The sequence below is a fragment of the Schistocerca piceifrons genome, unplaced genomic scaffold, assembly GCF_021461385.2.
Source record: "Schistocerca piceifrons isolate TAMUIC-IGC-003096 unplaced genomic scaffold, iqSchPice1.1 HiC_scaffold_2340, whole genome shotgun sequence".
NCBI classification, from domain to species: Eukaryota; Metazoa; Arthropoda; class Insecta; order Orthoptera; family Acrididae; genus Schistocerca; species Schistocerca piceifrons.
The window spans coordinates 756,093-772,294 of record NW_025728274.1 but is presented as its reverse complement, the minus strand read 5'-3'; positions in this window follow the sequence as shown (position 1 = coordinate 772,294).

The following is a 16,202-nucleotide window of genomic DNA, read 5'->3' as shown; positions in this document are numbered from 1 at the left end:
ATGGAATAGTGCATCGGAAAGGGGATACTCGCATCCCAAATGAAAATATTGTCGTTTCCGTAGAAACGTTCCTCGATTTAGAAGGGGAAGTTATAGAAGACATAGTATTCCATAGCGACTCAATTTCAGTGTTAATTCGTCAATGGGAGGGAGCGAGGGATGCAGTAAAGAAGGAATAGTGAATCGGAACGGAGATACTCTCCTCCCAAAAGAAACTCTTGTCGTTTCCGTAGAAACGTTACTCGATTTAGAAGGAGATGTCATAGTACCAATAGTATTTCATAGCGACACCACTTCCGTGTTAATTCGTCAGTGTGAGGGGCGAGGGATGCAGTAAAGATGGAATAGTGCATCGGAAATGGGATACGCGCCTCCCAAAAGAAAATATTGTCGTTTCCGTAGAAACGTACCTAGATTTAGAAGGAGATTTTATAGAACACATAGTATTCCATAGCGACTCAATTTCAGTGTTAATTCGTCAATGGGATGGAGCGAGGGATGCAGTAAAGAAGGAATAGTGAATCGGAACGGAGATACTCTCCTCCCAAAAGAAACTCTTGTCGTTTTCATAGAAACGTTACTCGATTTAGAAGGAGATGTCATAGAACCAATAGTATTTCATAGCGACACCACTTCCGTGTTAATTCGTCAGTGTGAGGGGCGAGGGATGCAGTAAAGATGGAATAGTGCATCGGAAAGGGGATACTCGCCTCCCAAAAGAAAATATTGTCGTTTCCGTAGAAACGTTCCTCGATTTAGAAGGAGAAGTTATAGAACACATAGTATTCCATAGAGACTCAATTTCAGTGTTAATTCGTCAATGGGATGGAGCGAGGGATGCAGTAAAGAAGGAATAGTGAATCGGAACGGAGATACTCTCCTCCCAAAAGAAACTCTTTTCGTTTTCATAGAAACGTTACTCGATTTAGAAGGAGATATCATAGATCCAATAGTATTTCATAGCGACACCACTTCCGTGTTAATTCGTCAGTGTGAGGGGCGAGGGATGCAGTAAAGATGGAATAGTGCATCGGAAAGGGGATACTCGCCTCCCAAAAGAAAATATTGTCGTTTCCGTAGAAACGTTCCTCGATTTAGAAGGAGAAGTTATAGAACACATAGTATTCCATAGCGACTCATTTTCAGTGTTAATTCGTCAATGGGATGGAGTGAGGGATGCAGTAAAGAAGGAATAGTGAATCGGAACGGAGATACTCTGCTCCCAAAAGAAACTCTTGTCGTTTCCATAGAAACGTTACTCGATTTAGAAGGAGATGTCATAGTACCAATAGTATTTCATAGCGACACCACGTCCGTGTTAATTCGTCAGTGTGAGGGGCGAGGGATGCAGTAAAGAAGGAATAGTGCATCGGAAAGGGGATACTCGCCTCCCAAAAGAAAATATTGTCGTTTCCGTAGAAACGTTCCTCGATTTAGAAGGGGAAGTTATAGAACACATAGTATTCCATAGCGACTCAATTTCAGTGTTAATTCGTCAATGGGAGGGAGCGAAGGATGCAGTAAAGAAGGAATAGTGAATCGGAACGGAGATACTCTCCTCCCAAAAGAAACTCTTGTCGTTTCCAAAGAAACGTTACTCGATTTAGAAGGAGATGTCATAGTACCAATAGTATTTCATAGCGACACCACTTCCGTGTTAATTCGTCAGTGTGAGGGGCGAGGGATGCAGTAAAGATGGAATAGTGCATCGGTAAGGGGATACTCGCCTCCCAAAAGAAAATATTGTCGTTTCCGTAGAAACGTTCCTCGATATAGAGGGAGAAGTTATAGAACACATAGTATTCCATAGCGACTCATTTTCAGTGTTAATTCGTCAATGGGATGGAGCGAGGGATGCAGTAAAGAAGGAATAGTGAATCGGAACGGAGATACTCTCCTCCCAAAAGAAACTCTTGTCGTTTCCATAGAAACGTTACTCGATTTAGAAGGAGATGTCATAGTACCAATAGTATTTCATAGCGACACCACTTCCGTGTTAATTCGTCAGTGTGAGGGGCGAGGGATGCAGTAAAGATGGAATAGTGCATCGGAAAGGGGATACTCGCCTCCCAAAAGAAAATATTGTCGTTTCCGTAGAAACGTTCCTCGATTCAGAAGGAGAAGTTATAGAACACATAGTATTCCATAGCGACTCAATTTCAGTGTTAATTCGTCAATGGGAGGGAGCGAGGGATGCAGTAAAGAAGGAATAGTGAATCGGAACGGAGATACTCTCCTCCCAAAAGAAACTCTTGTCGTTTCCATAGAAACGTTACTCGATTTAGAAGGAGATGTCATAGTACCAATAGTATTTCATAGCGACACAACTTCCGTGTTAATTCGTCAGTGTGAGGGGCGAGGGATGCAGTAAAGATGGAATAGTGCATCGGAAAGGGGATACTCGCCTCCCAAAAGAAAATATTGTCGTTTCCGTAGAGACGTTCCTCGATTCAGAAGGAGAAGTTATAGAACACATAGTATTCCATAGCGACTCAATTTCAGTGTTAATTCGTCAATGGGAAGTAGCGAGGGATGCAGTAAAGAAGGAATAGTGAATCGGAACGGAGATACTCTCCTCCCAAAAGAAACTCTTGTCGTTTCCATAGAAACGTTACTCGATTTAGAAGGAGATGTCATAGTACCAATAGTATTTCATAGCGACACCACTTCCGTGTTAATTCGTCAGTGTGAGGGGCGAGGGATGCAGTAAAAATGGAATAGTGCATCGGAAAGGGGATACTCGCCTCCCAAAAGAAAATATTGTCGTTTCCGTAGAAACGTTCCTCGATATAGAAGGGGAAGTTATAGAACACATAGTATTCCATAGCGACTCAATTTCAGTGTTAATTCGTCAATGGGAGGGAGCGAGGGATGCAGTAAAGAAGGAATAGTGAATCGGAACGGAGATACTCTCCTCCCAAAAGAAACTCTTGTCGTTTCCATAGAAACGTTACTCGATTTAGAAGAAGATGTCATAGTACCAATAGTATTTCATAGCGACACCACTTCCGTGTTAATTCGTCAGTGTGAGGGGCGAGGGATGCAGTAAAGATGGAATAGTGCATCGGAAAGGGGATACTCGCCTCCCAAAAGAAAATATTGTCGTTTCCGTAGAGACGTTGCTCGATTCAGAAGGAGAAGTTATAGAACACATAGTATTCCATAACGACTCAATTTCAGTGTTAATTCGTCAGTGGGAAGGAGCGAGGGATGCAGTAAAGAAGGAATAGTGAATCGGAATGGAGATACTCTCCTCCCAAAAGAAACTCTTGTCGTTTCCATAGAAACGTTACTCGATTTAGAAGGAGATGTCATAGTACCAATAGTATTTCATAGCGACACCACTTCCGTGTTAATTCGTCAGTGTGAGGGGCGAGGGATGCAGTAAAAATGGAATAGTGCATCGGAAAGGGGATACTCGCCTCCCAAAAGAAAATATTGTCGTTTCCGTAGCAACGTTCCTCGATTTAGAAGGGGAAGTTATAGAACACATAGTATTCCATAGCGACTCAATTTCAGTGTTAATTCGTCAATGGGAGGGAGCGAGGGATGCAGTAAAGAAGGAATAGTGATTCGGAACGGAGATACTCTCCTCCCAAAAGAAACTCTTGTCGTTTCCATAGAAACGTTACTCGATTTAGAAGGAGAAGTCATAGAACCAATAGTATTTCATAGCGACACCACTTCCGTGTTAATTCGTCAGTGTGAGGGGCGAGGGATGCAGTAAAGATGGAATAGTGCATCGGAAAGGGATACTCGCCTCCCAAAAGAAAATATTGTCGTTTCCGTAGAAACGTTCCTCGATTTAGAAGGAGAAGTTATAGAACACATAGTATTCCATAGCGACTCATTTTCAGTGTTAATTCGTCAATGGGATGGAGCAGGGGATGCAGTAAAGAAGGAATAGTGAATCGGAACGGAGATACTCTCCTCCCAAAAGAAACTCTTGTCGTTTTCATAGAAACGTTACTCGATTTAGAAGGAGGTGTCATAGAACCAATAGTATTTCATAGCGACACCACTTCCGTGTTAATTCGTAAGTGTGAGGGGCGAGGGATGCAGTAAAGATGGAATAGTGCATCGGAAAGGGGATACTCGCCTCCCAAAAGAAAATATTGTCGTTTCCGTAGAAACGTTCCTCGATTTAGAAGGGGAAGTTATAGAACACATAGTATTCCATAGCGACTCAATTTCAGTGTTAATTCGTCAATGGGAGGGAGCGAGGGATGCAGTAAAGAAGGAATAGTGAATCGGAACGGAGATACTCTCCTCCCAAAAGAAACTCATGTCGTTTACATAGAAACGTTACTCGATTTAGAAGGAGATGTCATAGTACCAATGGTATTTCATAGCGACACCACTTCCGTGTTAATTCGTCAGTGTGAGGGGCGAGGGATGCAGTAAAGATGGAATAGTGCATCGGAAAGGGGATACTCGCCTCCCAAAAGAAAATATTGTCGTTTCCGTAGAAACGTTTGTCGATTCAGAAGGAGAAGTTATAGAACACATAGTATTCCATAGCGACTCAATTTCAGTGTTAATTCGTCAATGGGAGGGAGCGAGGGATGCAGTAAAGAAGGAATAGTGAATCGGAACGGAGATACTCTCCTCCCAAAAGAAACTCTTGTCGTTTCCATAGAAACGTTACTCGATTTAGAAGGAGATGTCATAGTACCAATAGTATTTCATAGCGACACCACTTCCGTGTTAATTCGTCAGTGTGAGGGGCGAGGGATGCAGTAAAGATGGAATAGTGCATCGGAAAGGGGATACTCGCCTCCCAAAAGAAAATATTGTCGTTTCCGTAGAAACGTTCCTCGATTTAGAAGGGGAAGTTATAGAACACATAGTATTCCATAGCGACTCTATTTCAGTGTTAATTCGTCAATGGGAGGGAGCGAGGGATGCAGTAAAGAAGGAATAGTGAATCGGAACGGAGATACTCTCCTCCCAAAAGAAACTCTTGTCGTTTCCATAGAAACGTTACTCGATTTAGAACGAGATGTCATAGAACCAATAGTATTTCATAGCGACACCACTTCCGTGTTAATACGTCAGTGTGAGGGGCGAGGGATGCAGTTAAGATGGAATAGTGCATCGGAAAGGGGATACTCGCCTCCCAAAAGAATATATTGTCGTTTCCGTAGAAACGTTCCTCGATTTAGAAGGAGAAGTTATAGAACACATAGTATTCCATAGCGACTCAATTTCAGTGTTAATTCGTCAATGGGAGGGAGCGAGGGATGCAGTAAAGAAGGAATAGTGAATCGGAACGGAGATACTCTCCTCCCAAAAGAAACTCTTGTCGTTTCCATAGAAACGTTACTCGATTTAGAACGAGATCTCATAGAACCAATAGTATATCATAGCGACACCACTTCCGTGTTAATTCGTCAGAGTGAGGGGCGAGGGATGCAGTAAAGAAGGAATAGTGGATCGGAACGGAGATGCTCGCCTCCCAAAAGAAATTACTGTCGTTTCCATAGAAACGTTACTCGATTTAGAAGGAGATGTCATAGAACCAATAGTATTTCATAGCATCACCACTTCCGTGTTAATTCGTCAGTGTGAGGGGCGAGGGATGCAGTGAAGATGGAATAGTGCATCGGAAAGGGGATGCTCGCCTCCCAAAAGAAAATATTGTCGTTTCCGTAGAAACGTTCCTCGATTTAGAAGGAGATGTTATAGAACACATAGTATTCCATAGCGACTCAATTTCAGTGTTAATTCGTCTATGGGAGGGAGAGAGGGATGCAGTAAAGAAGGAATAGTGAATCGGAACGGAGATACTCTCCTCCCAAAAGAAACTCTTGTCGTTTCCATAGAAACGTTACTCGATTTAGAACGAGATCTCATAGAACCAATAGTATATCATAGCCACACCACTTCCGCGTTAATTCGTCAGTGTGAGGGGCGAGGGATGCAGTAAAGATGGAATAGTGCGTCGGAAAGGGGATACTCGCATCCCAAAAGAAAATATTGTCGTTTCCGTAGAAACGTTCCTCGATTTAGAAGGAGAAGTTATAGAACACATAGTATTCCATAGCGACTCAATTTCAGTGTTAATTCGTCAATGGGAGGGAGCGAGGGATGCAGTAAAGAAGGAATAGTGAATCGGAACAGAGATACTCTCCTCCCAAAAGAAAGTCTTGTCGTTTCCATAGAAACGTTACTCGATTTAGAAGGAGATGTCATAGAACCAATAGTATTTCATAGCGACACCACTTCCGTGTTAATTCGTCAGTGTGAGGGGCGAGGGATGCAGTAAAGATGGAATAGTGCATCGGAAAGGGGATACTCGCCTCCCAAAAGAAAATATTGTCGTTTCCGTAGAAACGTTCCTCGATTTAGAAGGAGAAGTTATAGAACACATAGTATTCCATAGCGACTCAATTTCTGTGTTAATTCGTCAATGGGATGGAGCGAGGGATGCAGTAAAGAAGGAATAGTGAATCGGAACGGAGATACTCTCCTCCCAAAAGAAACTCTTGTCGTTTTCATAGAAACGTTACTCGATTTAGAAGGAGATGTCATAGAACCAATAGTATTTCATAGCGACACCACTTCCGTGTTAATTCGTCAGTGTGAGGGGCGAGGGATGCAGTAAAGATGGAATAGTGCATCGGAAAGTGGATACTCGCCTCCCAAAAGAAAATATTGTCGTTTCCGTAGAAACGTTCCTCGATTTAGAAGGAGAAGTTATAGAACTCATAGTATTCCATAGCGGCTCAATTTCAGTGTTAATTCGTCAATGGGAGGGAGCGAGGGATGCAGTAAAGAAGGAATAGTGAATCGGAACGGAGATACTCTCCTCCCAAAAGAAAATACTGTCGTTTCCATAGAAACGTTACTCGATTTAGAAGGAAATGTTATAGAACCAATAGTATCTCATAGCGACACCACTTCCGTGTTAATTCGTCAGTGTGAGGGGCGAGGGATGCAGTAAAGATGGAATAGTGCATCGGAAAGGGGATACTCGCCTCCCAAAAGAAAATATTGTCGTTTCCGTAGAAACGTTCCTCGATTCAGAAAGGGAAGTTATAGAACACATAGTATTCCATAGCGACTCAATTTCAGTGTTAATTCGTCAATGGGAGGGAGCGAGGGATGCAGTAAAGAAGGCATAGTGAATCGGAACGGAGATACTCTCCTCCCAAAAGAAACCCTTGTCGTTTCCATAGAAACGTTACTCGATTTAGAACGAGATCTCAATGAACCAATAGTATATCATAGCGACACCACTTCCGTGTTAATTCGTCAGTGTGAGGGGCGAGGGATGCAGTAAAGATGGAATAGTGCGTCGGAAAGGGGATAGTCGCCTCCCAAAAGAAAATATTGTCGTTTCCGTAGAAACATTCCTCGATTTAGAAGAAGTTATAGAACACATAGTATTTCATAGCGACTCAATTTCAGTGTTAATTCGTCAATGGGAGGGAGCGTGGGATGCAGTAAAGAAGGAATAGTGAATCGGAACGGAGATACTCTTCTCCCAAAAGAAACTCTTGTCGTTTTCATAGAAACGTTACTCGATTTAGAACGAGATCTCATAGAACCAATAGTATATCATAGCGACACCACTTCCGTGTTAATTCGTCAGTGTGAGGGGCGAGGGATGCAGTAAAGATGGAATAGTGCATCGGAAAGGGGATACTCGCATCCCAAAAGAAAATATTGTCGTTTCCGTAGAAACGTTCTTCGATTTAAAAGGAGAAGTTATAGAATACATAGTATTCCATAGCGACTCAATTTCAGTGTTAATTCGTCAATGGGAGGGAGCGAGGGATGCAGTAAAGAAGGAATAGTGAATCGGAACAGAGATACTCTCCTCCCAAAAGAAACTCTTGTCGTTTCCATAGAAACGTTACTCGATTTAGAAGGAGATGTCATAGAACCAATAGTATTTCATAGCGACACCACTTCCGTGTTAATTCGTCAGTGTGAGGGGCGAGGGATGCAGTAAAGATGGAATAGTGCATCGGAAAGGGGATACTCGCCTCCCAAAAGAAAATATTGTCGTTTCCGTAGAAACGTTCCTCGATTTAGAAGGAGAAGTTATAGAACACATAGTATTCCATAGCGACTCAATTTCTGTGTTAATTCGTCAATGGGATGGAGCGAGGGATGCAGTAAAGAAGGAATAGTGAATCGGAACGGAGATACTCTCCTCCCAAAAGAAACTCTTGTCGTTTTCATAGAAACGTTACTCGATTTAGAAGGAGATGTCATAGAACCAATAGTATTTCATAGCGACACCACTTCCGTGTTAATTCGTCAGTGTGAGGGGCGAGGGATGCAGTAAAGATGGAATAGTGCATCGGAAAGGGGATACTCGCCTCCCAAAAGAAAATATTGTCGTTTCCGTAGAAACGTTCCTCGATTTAGAAGGAGAAGTTATAGAACACATAGTATTCCATAGCGGCTCAATTTCAGTGTTAATTCGTCAATGGGAGGGAGCGAGGGATGCAGTAAAGAAGGAATAGTGAATCGGAACGGAGATACTCTCCTCCCAAAAGAAAATACTGTCGTTTCCATAGAAACGTTACTCGATTTAGAAGGAAATGTTATAGAACCAATAGTATCTCATAGCGACACCACTTCCGTGTTAATTCGTCAGTGTGAGGGGCGAGGGATGCAGTAAAGATGGAATAGTGCATCGGAAAGGGGATACTCGCCTCCCAAAAGAAAATATTGTCGTTTCCGTAGAAACGTTCCTCGATTCAGAAGGAGAAGTTATAGAACACATAGTATTCCATAGCGACTCAATTTCAGTGTTAATTCGTCAATGGGATGGAGCTAGGGATGCAGTAAAGAAGGAATAGTGAATCGGAACGGAGATACTCTCCTCCCAAAAGAAACTCTTGTCGTTTCCATAGAAACGTTACTCGATTTAGAAGGAGATGTCATAGTACCAATAGTATTTCATAGGGACACCACTTCCGTGTTAATTCGTCAGTGTGAGGGGCGAGGGATGCAGTAAAGATGGAATAGTGCATCGGAAAGGGGATACTCGCCTCCCAAAAGAAAATATTGTCGTTTCCGTAGAAACGTTCCTCGATTTAGAAGGGGAAGTTATAGAACACATAGTATTCCATAGCGACTCAATTTCAGTGTTAATTCGTCAATGGGAGGGAGCGAGGGATGCAGTAAAGAAGGAATAGTGAATCGGAACGGAGATACTCTCCTCCCAAAAGAAACCCTTGTCGTTTCCGTAGAAACGTTACTCGATTTAGAACGAGATCTCATAGAACCAATAGTATATCATAGCGACACCACTTCCGTGTTAATTCGTCAGTGTGAGGGGCGAGGGATGCAGTAAAGATGGAATAGTGCATCGGAAAGGGGATACTCGCATCCCAAAAGAAAATATTGTCGTTTCCGTAGAAACGTTCCTCGATTTAGAAGGAGAAGTTATAGAACACATAGCATTCCATAGCGACTCAATTTCAGTGTTAATTCGTCAATGGGAGGGAGCGAGGGATGCAGTAAAGAAGGAATAGTGAATCGGAGCGGAGATACTCTCCTCCCAAAAGAAACTCTTGTCGTTTCCATAGAAACGTTACTCGATTTAGTAGGAGATGTCATAGAACCAATAGTATTTCATAGCGACACCACTTCCGTGTTAATTCGTCATTGTGAGGGGCGAGGGATGCAGTAAAGATGGAATAGTGCATCGGAAAGGGGATACTCGCCTCCCAAAAGAAAATATTGTCGTTTCCGTAGAAACGTTCCTCGATTTAGAAGAAGTTATAGAACACATAGTATTTCATAGCGACTCAATTTCAGTGTTAATTCGTCAATGGGAGGGAGCGTGAAATGCAGTAAAGAAGGAATAGTGAATCGGAACGGAGATACTCTTCTTCCAAAAGAAACTCTTGTCGTTTTCATAGAAACGTTACTCGATTTAGAACGAGATCTCATAGAACCAATAGTATATCATAGCGACACCACTTCCGTGTTAATTCGTCAGTGTGAGGGGCGAGGGATGCAGTAAAGATGGAATAGTGCTTCGGAAAGGGGATACTCGCATCCCAAAAGAAAATATTGTCGTTTCCGTAGAAACGTTCTTCGATTTAAAAGGAGAAGTTATAGAATACATAGTATTCCATAGCGACTCAATTTCAGTGTTAATTCGTCAATGGGAGGGAGCGAGGGATGCAGTAAAGAAGGAATAGTGAATCGGAACAGAGATACTCTCCTCCCAAAAGAAACTCTTGTCGTTTCCATAGAAACGTTACTCGATTTAGAAGGAGATGTCATAGAACCAATAGTATTTCATAGCGACACCACTTCCGTGTTAATTCGTCAGTGTGAGGGGCGAGGGATGCAGTAAAGATGGAATAGTGCATCGGAAAGGGGATACTCGCCTCCCAAAAGAAAATATTGTCGTTTCCGTAGAAACGTTCCTCGATTTAGAAGGAGAAGTTATAGAACACATAGTATTCCATAGCGACTCAATTTCTGTGTTAATTCGTCAATGGGATGGAGCGAGGGATGCAGTAAAGAAGGAATAGTGAATCGGAACGGAGATACTCTCCTCCCAAAAGAAACTCTTGTCGTTTTCATAGAAACGTTACTCGATTTAGAAGGAGATGTCATAGAACCAATAGTATTTCATAGCGACACCACTTCCGTGTTAATTCGTCAGTGTGAGGGGCGAGGGATGCAGTAAAGATGGAATAGTGCATCGGAAAGGGGATACTCGCCTCCCAAAAGAAAATATTGTCGTTTCCGTAGAAACGTTCCTCGATTTAGAAGGAGAAGTTATAGAACACATAGTATTCCATAGCGGCTCAATTTCAGTGTTAATTCGTCAATGGGAGGGAGCGAGGGATGCAGTAAAGAAGGAATAGTGAATCGGAACGGAGATACTCTCCTCCCAAAAGAAAATACTGTCGTTTCCATAGAAACGTTACTCGATTTAGAAGGAAATGTTATAGAACCAATAGTATCTCATAGCGACACCACTTCCGTGTTAATTCGTCAGTGTGAGGGGCGAGAGATGCAGTAAAGATGGAATAGTGCATCGGAAAGGGGATACTCGCCTCCCAAAAGAAAATATTGTCGTTTCCGTAGAAACGTTCCTCGATTCAGAAGGAGAAGTTATAGAACACATAGTATTCCATAGCGACTCAATTTCAGTGTTAATTCGTCAATGGGATGGAGCTAGGGATGCAGTAAAGAAGGAATAGTGAATCGGAACGGAGATACTCTCCTCCCAAAAGAAAATACTGTCGTTTCCATAGAAACGTTCCTCGATTTAGAAGGAGAAGTTATAGAACACATAGTATTCCATAGCGACTCAATTTCTGTGTTAATTCGTCAATGGGATGGAGCGAGGGATGCAGTAAAGAAGGAATAGTGAATCGGAACGGAGACACTCTCCTCCCAAAAGAAACTCTTGTCGTTTTCATAGAAACGTTACTCGATTTAGAAGGAGATGTCATAGAACCAATAGTATTTCATAGCGACACCACTTCCGTGTTAATTCGTCAGTGTGAGGGGCGAGGGATGCAGTAAAGATGGAATAGTGCATCGGAAAGGGGATACTCGCCTCCCAAAAGAAAATATTGTCGTTTCCGTAGAAACGTTCCTCGATTCAGAAGGAGAAGTTATAGAACACATAGTATTCCATAGCGACTCAATTTCAGTGTTAATTCGTCAATGGGATGGAGCGAGGGATGCAGTAAAGAAGGAATAGTGAATCGGAACAGAGATACTCTCCTCCCAAAAGAAACTCTTGTCGTTTCCATAGAAACGTTACTCGATTTAGAAGGAGATGTCATAGAACCAATAGTATTTCATAGCGGCACCACTTCCGTGTTAATTCGTCAGTGTGAGGGGCGAGGGATGCAGTAAAGATGGAATAGTGCATCGGAAAGGGGATACTCGCCTCCCAAAAGAAAATATTGTCGTTTCCGTAGAAAAGTTCCTCGATTTAGAAGGAGAAGTTATAGAACACATAGTATTCCATAGCGACTCAATTTCTGTGTTAATTCGTCAATGGGATGGAGCGAGGGATGCAGTAAAGAAGGAATAGTGAATCGGAACGGAGATACTCTCCTCCCAAAAGAAACTCTTGTCGTTTTCATAGAAACGTTACTCGATTTAGAAGGAGATGTCATAGAACCAATAGTATTTCATAGCGACACCACTTCCGTGTTAATTCGTCAGTGTGAGGGGCGAGGGATGCAGTAAAGATGGAATAGTGCATCGGAAAGGGGATACTCGCCTCCCAAAAGAAAATATTGTCGTTTCCGTAGAAACGTTCCTCGATTTAGAAGGAGAAGTTATAGAACACATAGTATTCCATAGCGGCTCAATTTCAGTGTTAATTCGTCAATGGGAGGGAGCGAGGGATGCAGTAAAGAAGGAATAGTGAATCGGAACGGAGATACTCTCCTCCCAAAAGAAAATACTGTCGTTTCCATAGAAACGTTACTCGATTTAGAAGGAAATGTTATAGAACCAATAGTATCTCATAGCGACACCACTTCCGTGTTAATTCGTCAGTGTGAGGGGCGAGGGATGCAGTAAAGATGGAATAGTGCATCGGAAAGGGGATACTCGCCTCCCAAAAGAAAATATTGTCGTTTCCGTAGAAACGTTCCTCGATTTAGAAGGAGAAGTTATAGAACAAATAGTATTCCATAGCGGCTCAATTTCAGTGTTAATTCGTCAATGGGAGGGAGCGAGGGATGCAGTAAAGAAGGAATAGTGAATCGGAACGGAGATACTCTCCTCCCAAAAGAAAATACTGTCGTTTCCATAGAAACGTTACTCGATTTAGAAGGAAATGTTATAGAACCAATAGTATCTCATAGCGACACCACTTCCGTGTTAATTCGTCAGTGTGAGGGGCGAGGGATGCAGTAAAGATGGAATAGTGCATCGGAAAGGGGATACTCGCCTCCCAAAAGAAAATATTGTCGTTTCCGTAGAAACGTTCCTCGATTCAGAAGGAGAAGTTATAGAACACATAGTATTCCATAGCGACTCAATTTCAGTGTTAATTCGTCAATGGGATGGAGCTAGGGATGCAGTAAAGAAGGAATAGTGAATCGGAACGGAGATACTCTCCTCCCAAAAGAAAATACTGTCGTTTCCATAGAAACGTTCCTCGATTTAGAAGGAGAAGTTATAGAACACATAGTATTCCATAGCGACTCAATTTCTGTGTTAATTCGTCAATGGGATGGAGCGAGGGATGCAGTAAAGAAGGAATAGTGAATCGGAACGGAGACACTCTCCTCCCAAAAGAAACTCTTGTCGTTTTCATAGAAACGTTACTCGATTTAGAAGGAGATGTCATAGAACCAATAGTATTTCATAGAGACACCACTTCCGTGTTAATTCGTCAGTGTGAGGGGCGAGGGATGCAGTAAAGATGGAATAGTGCATCGGAAAGGGGATACTCGCCTCCCAAAAGAAAATATTGTCGTTTCCGTAGAAACGTTCCTCGATTCAGAAGGAGAAGTTATAGAACACATAGTATTCCATAGCGACTCAATTTCAGTGTTAATTCGTCAATGGGATGGAGCGAGGGATGCAGTAAAGAAGGAATAGTGAATCGGAACAGAGATACTCTCCTCCCAAAAGAAACTCTTGTCGTTTCCATAGAAACGTTACTCGATTTAGAAGGAGATGTCATAGAACCAATAGTATTTCATAGCGGCACCACTTCCGTGTTAATTCGTCAGTGTGAGGGGCGAGGGATGCAGTAAAGATGGAATAGTGCATCGGAAAGGGGATACTCGCCTCCCAAAAGAAAATATTGTCGTTTCCGTAGAAAAGTTCCTCGATTTAGAAGGAGAAGTTATAGAACACATAGTATTCCATAGCGACTCAATTTCTGTGTTAATTCGTCAATGGGATGGAGCGAGGGATGCAGTAAAGAAGGAATAGTGAATCGGAACGGAGATACTCTCCTCCCAAAAGAAACTCTTGTCGTTTTCATAGAAACGTTACTCGATTTAGAAGGAGATGTCATAGAACCAATAGTATTTCATAGCGACACCAATTCCGTGTTAATTCGTCAGTGTGAGGGGCGAGGGATGCAGTAAAGATGGAATAGTGCATCGGAAAGGGGATACTCGCCTCCCAAAAGAAAATATTGTCGTTTCCGTAGAAACGTTCCTCGATTCAGAAGGAGAAGTTATAGAACACATAGTATTCCATAGCGACTCAATTTCAGTGTTAATTCGTCAATGGGAGGGAGCGAGGGATGCAGTAAAGAAGGAATAGTGAATCTGAACGGAGATACTCTCCTCCCAAAAGAAGCTCTTGTCGTTTCCATAGAAACGTTACTCGATTTAGAACGAGATGTCATAGAACCAATAGTATCTCATAGCGACACCACTTCCGTGTTAATTCGTCAGTGTGAGGGGCAAGGGATGCAGTAAAGATGGAATAGTGCATCGGAAAGGGGATACTCGCCTCCCAAAAGAAAATATTGTCGTTTCCGTAGAAACGTTCCTCGATTCAGAAGGAGAAGTTATAGAACACATAGTATTCCATAGCGACTCAATTTCAGTGTTAATTCGTCAATGGGATGGAGCGAGGGATGCAGTAAAGAAGGAATAGTGAATCGGAACGGAGACACTCTCCTCCCAAAAGAAACTCTTGTCGTTTTCATAGAAACGTTACTCGATTTAGAAGGAGATGTCATAGAACCAATAGTATTTCATAGCGACACCACTTCCGTGTTAATTCGTCAGTGTGAGGGGCGAGGGATGCAGTAAAGATGGAATAGTGCATCGGAAAGGGGATACTCGCCTCCCAAAAGAAAATATTGTCGTTTCCTTAGAAACGTTCCTCGATTCAGAACGAGAAGTTATAGAACACATAGTATTCCATAGCGACTCAATTTCAGTGTTAATTCGTCAATGGGATGGAGCGAGGGATGCAGTAAAGAAGGAATAGTGAATCGGAACGGAGATACTCTCCTCCCAAAAGAAAATACAGTCGTTTCCATAGAAACGTTACTCGATTTAGAAGGAAATGTTATAGAACCAATAGTATCTCATAGCGACACAACTTCCGTGTTAATTCGTCAGTGAGGGGGGCGAGGGATGCAGTAAAGATGGAATAGTGCATCGGAAAGGGGATACTCGCCTCCCAAAAGAAAATATTGTCGTTTCCGTAGAAACGTTCCTCGATTTAGAAGGAGAAGTTATAGAACACATAGTATTCCATAGCGATTCAATTTCAGTGTTAATTCGTCAATGTGAGGGAGCGAGGGATGCAGTAAAGAAGGAATAGTGGATCGGAACGGAGATACTCGCCTCCCAAAAGAAACTCTTGTCGTTTCCATAGAAACGTTACTCGATTTAGAAGGAGATGTCATAGAACCAATAGTATATCATAGCGACACCACTTCCGTGTTAATTCGTCAGTTTGAGGGGCGAGGGATGCAGTAAAGATGGAATAGTGCATCGGAAAGGGGATACTCGCCTCCCAAAAGAAAATATTGTCGTTTCCGTAGAAACATTCCTCGATTTAGAAGGAGAAGTTATAGAACAAATAGTATTCCATAGCGATTCAATTTCAGTGTTAATTCGTCAATGTGAGGGAGCGAGGGATGCAGTAAAGAAGGAATAGTGAATCGGAACGGAGATACTCTCCTCCCAAAAGAAACCCTTGTCGTTTCCATAGAAACGTTACTCGATTTAGAAGGAGATGTAATAGAACCAATAGTATATCATAGCGACACCACTTCCGTGTTAATTCGTCAGTGTGAGGGGCGAGGGATGCAGTAAAGATGGAATAGTGCATCGGAAAGGGGATACTCGCCTCCCAAAAGAAAATATTGTCGTTTCCGTAGAAACGTTAATCGATTTAGAAGGAGAAGTTATAGAACACATAGTATTCCATAGCGACTCAATTTCAGTGATAATTCGTCAATGGGAGGGAGCGAGGGATGCAGTAAAGAAGGAATAGTGAATCGGAACGGAGATACTCTCCTCCCAAAAGATACTCTTGTCGTTTCCATAGAAACGTTACTCGATTTCGAACGAGATGTCATAGAACCAATAGTATATCATAGCGACACCACTTCCGTGTTAATTCGTCAGTGTGAGGGGCGAGGGATGGAGTAAAGATATAATAGTGCATCGGAAAGGGGATACTCGCCTCCCAAAAGAAACTATTGTCGTTTCCGTAGAAACGTTCCTCGATTTAGAAAGAGAAGTTATAGAACACATAGT